Raw genomic sequence first — 7,376 nt, forward strand, 5'->3', positions numbered from 1 at the left:
AAAGTTATTAACAATCTATTAATAAACATGCCTTTAGTTTTAATTACTGAATCTCTAATTTTTGTATTTGTTTTAATTTATTCATACGTCATAATTAAAAGTTATTTTTTAAGCTATTCACTCAACGAAAATTTTTTCAAATTTCATTTAAAAATTTATCACTTGACAAAGAAATCTTGCATGATTTTGAAAAGCTTTGTGTAATAAAATATAAAAAACAAAATGAACCTATTGGTATTAAGTTGCAAATGGTATATAAAATAAAACTATTCATTGAATTATAAGAGAAAACCTTATTAAGAAAAAACATTTGTTAGTTTAATTTTTTTTTCTAAGAACTGAAAGGATATAAGAGCTTATAGCTTTACAAAATCAAAAAGATGGTTTGAAAAATAGTTTTTACAAAACTACAAATATAATTCTATAAAAATCTTATTTAATATTTTATGTTTTGTTTTTTTTTTTCAAAAACTCTTAGTTATACTTTATAAGCTAATTTTCAGTTATTGCTTAAAATACCTAATCAGGAAATTATTGTCCACAAAGTAATTCGTGTAAAAACAAATCTGAATCATAGTATTTCTAAAATAAAAGTAAATTAAAAAAACTATTGCTATGCTTCCTTTGCTATAATGTACAAACAAAGAAACATATTAACTATGTTGTTTTTACATTTTATTAGATTTTTATTTTATATGAGATATTATTGTATATTTTATTATCTTTAAGATTATTTTAACATATTTTTTACGTGCGACATTTTTTTTTTCAAAAAGTCAAACCGAAGACATAGCCAATTACATAAGAAGTATTGATTATATTAATGTTTATTTTAACATATTTTAGATTTTAAGAGAATGTGTTTGAAACATTTATAAAATAAAAAATATAATCAAGATCAATAGCAAACTAATAGTAGACTGGCTAAGTTTTACAAAATGTGCAAGTAATAGTTTTTTATGAAGAAATTATTGAAAATGTTTAATGCGTGTATTTACTAGTTAAATCCAGAAAATAACTTTTAGGTATCACTAAATTTTATTTTTTTAGTTAAATTCAAAAATTTTGATAGCAAAAAAGATTTCTATATGTAAGCCTTTACTAAACTAAAATATAATGTTTTTTTTCTGGAATACTTGCACAAATAAAAAATAACAGAATATGTTTTATGCCTAATTTACTTTAGTTTTATAAGCATACAATTTAAAACGCACACTTTTGATAAGGTTTGTAAAATTGTCTGCACGGGTGACACATTTGCATTTACTTAAATCACGGGTGACAGTGCGATGGGTTGTTTACAAATGCCACTAAAAATAACTACAACAACCAATTGAAAATACGATATTCTAAAAACTTTTTTCTAACTAAATGTGACATATAAAGTCCGTATGCATAAAAACGTTAACAAAAATGTGATAAAAAAAATTAAGTTAGGTCTAATAACTATCTTATGTTTATGCTTAAAAAACGTTTTTTTAGTTTATAGACAAGATTTATATAAAATCCTTAAATCAGTCCAGGACACAGTCAATTTTTTTTTGTAATTTTCTTCTGCGTCCATAATTAGAAAAAATCAAAAGATATTCTTCAAAAATATAATGATTAGTTTATTAAAAGATTACTTAAGACGGATTTTATCTGAAAACGTTTTAAACTTTTTTAATGTGCAATAAACTTGTAGATTTTTCAAAACTATATTTTGATTTTTTTTTAATTTTAGTATACATAAATAAAGATAAGTAAAAATCGAAATAAACAGTTATTTTGATAAAACAAAATTTTACTGACCTAACAACTTGTGTGTATACTTGTGTGTATTTTTTTATAAGTTTTCTTTGTGTAGCCTTTTGTTTAGCAATCACTGCATTAGGCAATGACAAAAATAATTGAAGTTTTATTACAGTAGTCAATAAAATTTTCCATTGTAAAATATTAGAGGAAAAGTGATAAATTCTAATTTTGGTTAGAGCTTTAGTTATAGTCATGAGCATTATCTTAAAAAAAATGAATTCAAGTACTTCAAATAATAATAAAACAAATTTATTTGATCATCATTCTTTTTTTTTAATATAAGCGTATCGAGTAATAAAACTATATTTTTTGTTTAAACGCCTCTAGTGGCTAAAAATAAGTAATTATTCTAATATAAGCTTGAATGTATAAATTTAAATTTTATATGGTATTGACATATTACAACCACATTTTTTCCTTCTTTTTACTGTAGGAAGCATTTAAAGACGGTTGTAAAACCGTTAACTAAGTCTCTTTAAGTTTTATTAAAATAAGAAATAGTTGTTAATTTAAATCAATTTTCAATTTAATAATTCAATTTAAAAATTACTTAATTATCTTAATGTTAATAAAAGCCTACTTCTTTAAAGTTCAGAAAAATTTGTGCAAACTATAGTTGTCTTAAATTCAATTATTATTAAGCATAAATAATTATCTACCGTAAGTTTTATCTATACGTAAAATATATGCAAGGATTATTCCTTGGGCACAACAGGTCTCGACAATTAAAAAGTTGGAGACAAAGTTAATTTTTAATTTATTTATTTACAAGGCTACAATGTTTCTCCCCTAAGGGATCTTCAGGCCTGTAAAATAAGATAAACATAATACGATGGACAACTTAAGAAAATACAATAATGCAAAAAATTATAATTGAATTCAAATTAAAATTAAAAATGTATAGCGCTATTACTAGATAATTAGTTAAGAAAAATTAAAAGTTTTATAACAATGAAAAAGACTTTTAAACAAAATTTTTTTAAATATGATTTATACTTACAATAGATGATTTGTTCTATATAGATTTGGATTTAGCTTATAACAAAACAAAACAAGTTCTGTTTTTGTTATTACTTGTACCCCCATTTGTTAAGCGCCATTTTGTTTTGTTTTGTTATAAGCTAAATCCAAATCTATATAGAACAAATCATCTATTGTAAGTATAAATCATATTTAAAAAAATTTTGTTTAAAAGTCTTTTTCATTGTTATAAAACTTTTAATTTTTCTTAACTAATTATCTAGTAATAGCGCTATACATTTTTAATTTTAATTTGAATTCAATTATAATTTTTTGCATTATTGTATTTTCTTAAGTTGTCCATCGTATTATGTTTATCTTATCTATACGTAAAACACAAACAACTAAAACTGTAACCAAAAGTTAAAATACGTTTCCAGTGATATTTAGGTTTCATAAAAAGGTGTTACATATGGTTTGTTTTATAAAACAAAATAATGTTTCGACGCTTCAAGACGTCAGTTATTAAAGCAAATAAAGCTGTAAAACTTTGCTTACAAACTTCATTTTCTTTGATAACTTCAAAACAGCCGTTAGCAACACTGAAAAAGAATTGTATTTTTATAGAAAATATATGTATATATATATCTCTGCAACAAAAGTTGCATAGAGAACTTTAACAATTGTAAATTTAAAAAAATATATATAACTAGCTTTAGATACAAACTCATTACTTTAAGTCAATTAATTTTTAAATTTTAATTTTTATTTTCAGTTTTTGTTAGATATTTTTTGTAATAAACTTTTTAGAAGGAATGATTCTTGTGCAAAAAAAGGATACTCTATAAACTATTATTTTTTAGTTTTTTATACAACTTTATAAAGTATGCATGCTTTTCATTGGAAGCTTTATCAATATTGACATTTTGGTCTCCCTTTAATCATTACGTGATAGTCTTTTTGAAGTTTTAAAACTTGAGTGTTGAATTGAATTTGTATGGAAATTTTGAAACTTAGAAAAGTCTTAAATAAGCTAATCTCAGAGTTTTTTGTTTTTAGAATGTTAACAACAAATTTAAAAAATCTGAATTTTACCTGAATTGATTAATTGGTTAATTTTCGTTGTTGCTTTAGCCTTTTAAACCACATTTTTACTTAAAACGAAAGCGTTAAGTGTGCTGATTGTTGAAGAAATTAGAGTGTACACCAGGGTTTCCCAAAGTGGGCCATGACAGATACTCAGGGGGCCATGAGCAGCAAAGGAGGAAGAGGGGGAGCCATGAGCAGTAAAGGAGCCACAGGGGGGCCATGAGGCTATAACTTGAAACTTACACTAGATATTCTTGAGTTGCAGATGAAGAGCAAAAAAAAAAAAAAAGGTCTTATGTGTAATTTATGGTAGTTCAGAAACTTACACTAGGTATTCTTGAGTTTCAGATGAAGAGCAAAAAAAAAAAAAAAAAAAAAAGGTCCTATGTGTATTTTATCGTAGTTTATGAGTGATCTATATGTAGAAGGGGGCCATTACTTTTCCAAACTCTTTAAAGGGGGCCATTAGCAAAAAAGTTTGGGAAACCCTGGTGTACACTAATCAATTATTAGGTATTTTAAAAAGCTTTTGTCACTAACTTTCTCAATTTTTTGAGCGTTGCAACCGTTGGTAACAGTAACAATAATATAATATTAAAGTTTATCAAATTGTCTTTTTGGTCTATCAGTTATTCTTTGTAATTTTTTTTACTTGAAGTACTTCAAGCAATATAATGAGCGTAAAATAAAATCTTTGTTTGTTTTTTATATAAGCAACATCATTGGTAAGTAGTGCTTATTAGAATTTGACTTGATATTAAATTTTTCATGCTAAAATTTAAACATAACTTTTTTGCCTACAGGTTGTATAATATATACATTTTTCAAGCTTAGTTCAAAAAAGCTTTAATCACCTTTATTTGAATTATTCTGCTCATTATATGAAAAGCAAATATTCATTTTCCTAACCTGATATATTTAAGACCGACACTCAAAATTTAGGTTAAATACATTAATTAAGCTCAAAATTAAAAAAAAAAAGTTCCAAAATGCTTCTGTTTTAAAAACAACTTAATTTATATTTTTTTTAAGGCGAGCGATGAAATTTACGACTTAAGTTGTAAACCGAACAAAATAAAGGACTTTAAAGTTTTTACACTTTAATGCATTTAAATTATTTCAAAAAATAGCTTTTATTAACTAATCACGTTGTGTTACTTAAAATACTTTGATTTTTACCGTAAAATATTTTTTTAAGAATTTTGTAAACAGAATAATCTTATAACTTATTCTCTAAGAATCTTCTCTTAAAGTAACGTTTTGTTTTGAATTATTTGCTGGTGTTTACGTTTTTTTATTTCAATCATTTTGAAGGGAATTGTAAAGTTTTGTAGCCAAATTATTATCAAAACAACTTACTTTGACATATAGTTTTAATTCTGCTTAGTAAATAAAAAATCTCTTATCTTGTACTTATAAACAATTCAAACGGTAACTCACTAGAAGTTTGACTTTTACAAAGCCAAAGAAGCTTTGAAACATTTTTTAATTTTGAACTATTTGCTCTTATAAGAAATCTATATTTTCTGAGATTTTGAATTATGTTTAAACTAGTGATGTACCGGACCCACAATTTCGGGTCCGGCCGGACCCGGATCCGGACTTTTTTTTCAAATTAGAATCCGGCCGGAACCGGATCCGGACTTTTTTTTCAAATTAGAATCCGGCCGGAACCGGATCCGGATTTTTTTTTCAAATTAGAGTCCGGCCGGAACCGGATCCGGACTTTTTTTCCAAATTAGAATCCGGCCGGATCCGGATATCAGACAAAAATGGCAATATCCGGCCGGACCCGGACCCAGATAGTGAGTCTGGTACATCACTAGAATAAACTAGCCTGAGTCAGAATACGGTTTTTAAAAACTAAAAAAAAAAACTTTAATCTAATAATAAGTAGAACAGCTAGCCACAAGGTTTACAAATTTAGGTGTTATTTACAATTAAAAATCTGAAATCAAGTTCTTGAACAAAATATACTAGAAAATTACAAAATATTGAAAACTGGATCAGCTCAAACTCATTCAAAATTTAAAAGAAAACTAGCCTGAGTTTTTATAAAAAAACTAAACTAGCCTGAGGCAGTCCAAGATTTTCTAAAATTCCCAAAAATTTTCAAACTAGCAGGGTTGCCACTGTTTAAGTCAATAAAACTAGCTAGAGTGAGTACAAACAAGCCTGAGTCAGAATGAGGTTTTTAAAAACCGAAAAAATTACTTTAATATAATAATCAGTAGAACAGCTAGCAAAGGTTGACAATTTGGTAGTAAAGTAGTGGACTGATTGTGGTACACTTAACTTATTAGTACTATTCATCATAATTAAATCCTACCTTGTTTAATTAATATCTAACAAATACTAAATTCTAACTGAGACTACTTTCTACAATCAGACACGACAGTTTTAAGTGATGAATCATTTATATAAAACACAACAAAAAATACTAGCATATACAAAATTATTAATTACTTTAGTAACACTTTAAAAACTGGAAGCTATTTAGATCTATATCAAAAGACTTAAAACAAAAAACTAAAATTTAAATAAAACTTTTACTATAAAAGAAAATGTAAAATTTTTAATAAACTATTAAACTATAAACCTGGCTTAAATATTTAAACAATAAAACACCTGTTGAAATATTCACTTTTAAAACAAAACACTACTTACAATAAGCATTCACAAAAACGTTCAAGATATTTTGTTGCTTCACGCTACACACCAAACTAACTAACTGCTTACATATAAACTGCCTGTCATGTTCTGATGTTTTGTTGCATCAGTATTTAGTTTGCAACATTTCGTCATTTGATTCTTATTGGCTAGTACATTCAACCGTATTAACTCTAAGTATTCTCTGAGCTCAACTTTAAACAAAGAATAATGCAAGTATTCATTCCAAAGTTTTCAATTTTACAACATATGTAAAGAGTTGCATTTCATGAAATGTTTTTTTCATAGTTTAAATGTAAACAAATGTAATTTAGTCACGTGTACAAAATGAGCCAATCACGGTAGGTATTTATTTTTAACTGACGAAAATGATTCTTATTAATTTACACAGGGTTTGTTTTTGAAAAACTACTTTTCAGTATGCTCTTTTTTACTAACTAGATCCGGGTCCGGCCGGATCTCTGTTCGGATCCGGCCGGACCCGGACTTTATTTTCAAATTAGAATTCGGCCGGAACCGGACTCGGACTTTTTTTTCAAATTAGAATCCGGCCGGAACCGGACTTTTTTTTCAAATTAGAATCCGGCCGGATCCGGATATCAGACAAAAATGGCAATATCCGGCCGGACCCGGACCCGGATAGTGAGTCCGGTACATCACTAGTTTAAACACAGCTATTATTAACTAATTAAAGTTTTTATAAGATTTTTTTAAATAATTAGTCTTATTAAAAGTCTAGTTTTAGTTTAAAATTTAGCAGAACTTAAATTAATTAATACTGACTAAGTTATATTTTCAAAGTATCTTCATGACAAATTACTTAAATAAATGTTTGTGCTTTAGTTTTTCTAAGTTAGCAATAA

This window comes from Thalia democratica, chromosome 7 (assembly GCF_965202585.1).
Source record: "Thalia democratica chromosome 7, ktThaDemo2.hap1.1, whole genome shotgun sequence".
Lineage (NCBI taxonomy): Eukaryota > Metazoa > Chordata > Thaliacea > Salpida > Salpidae > Thalia > Thalia democratica.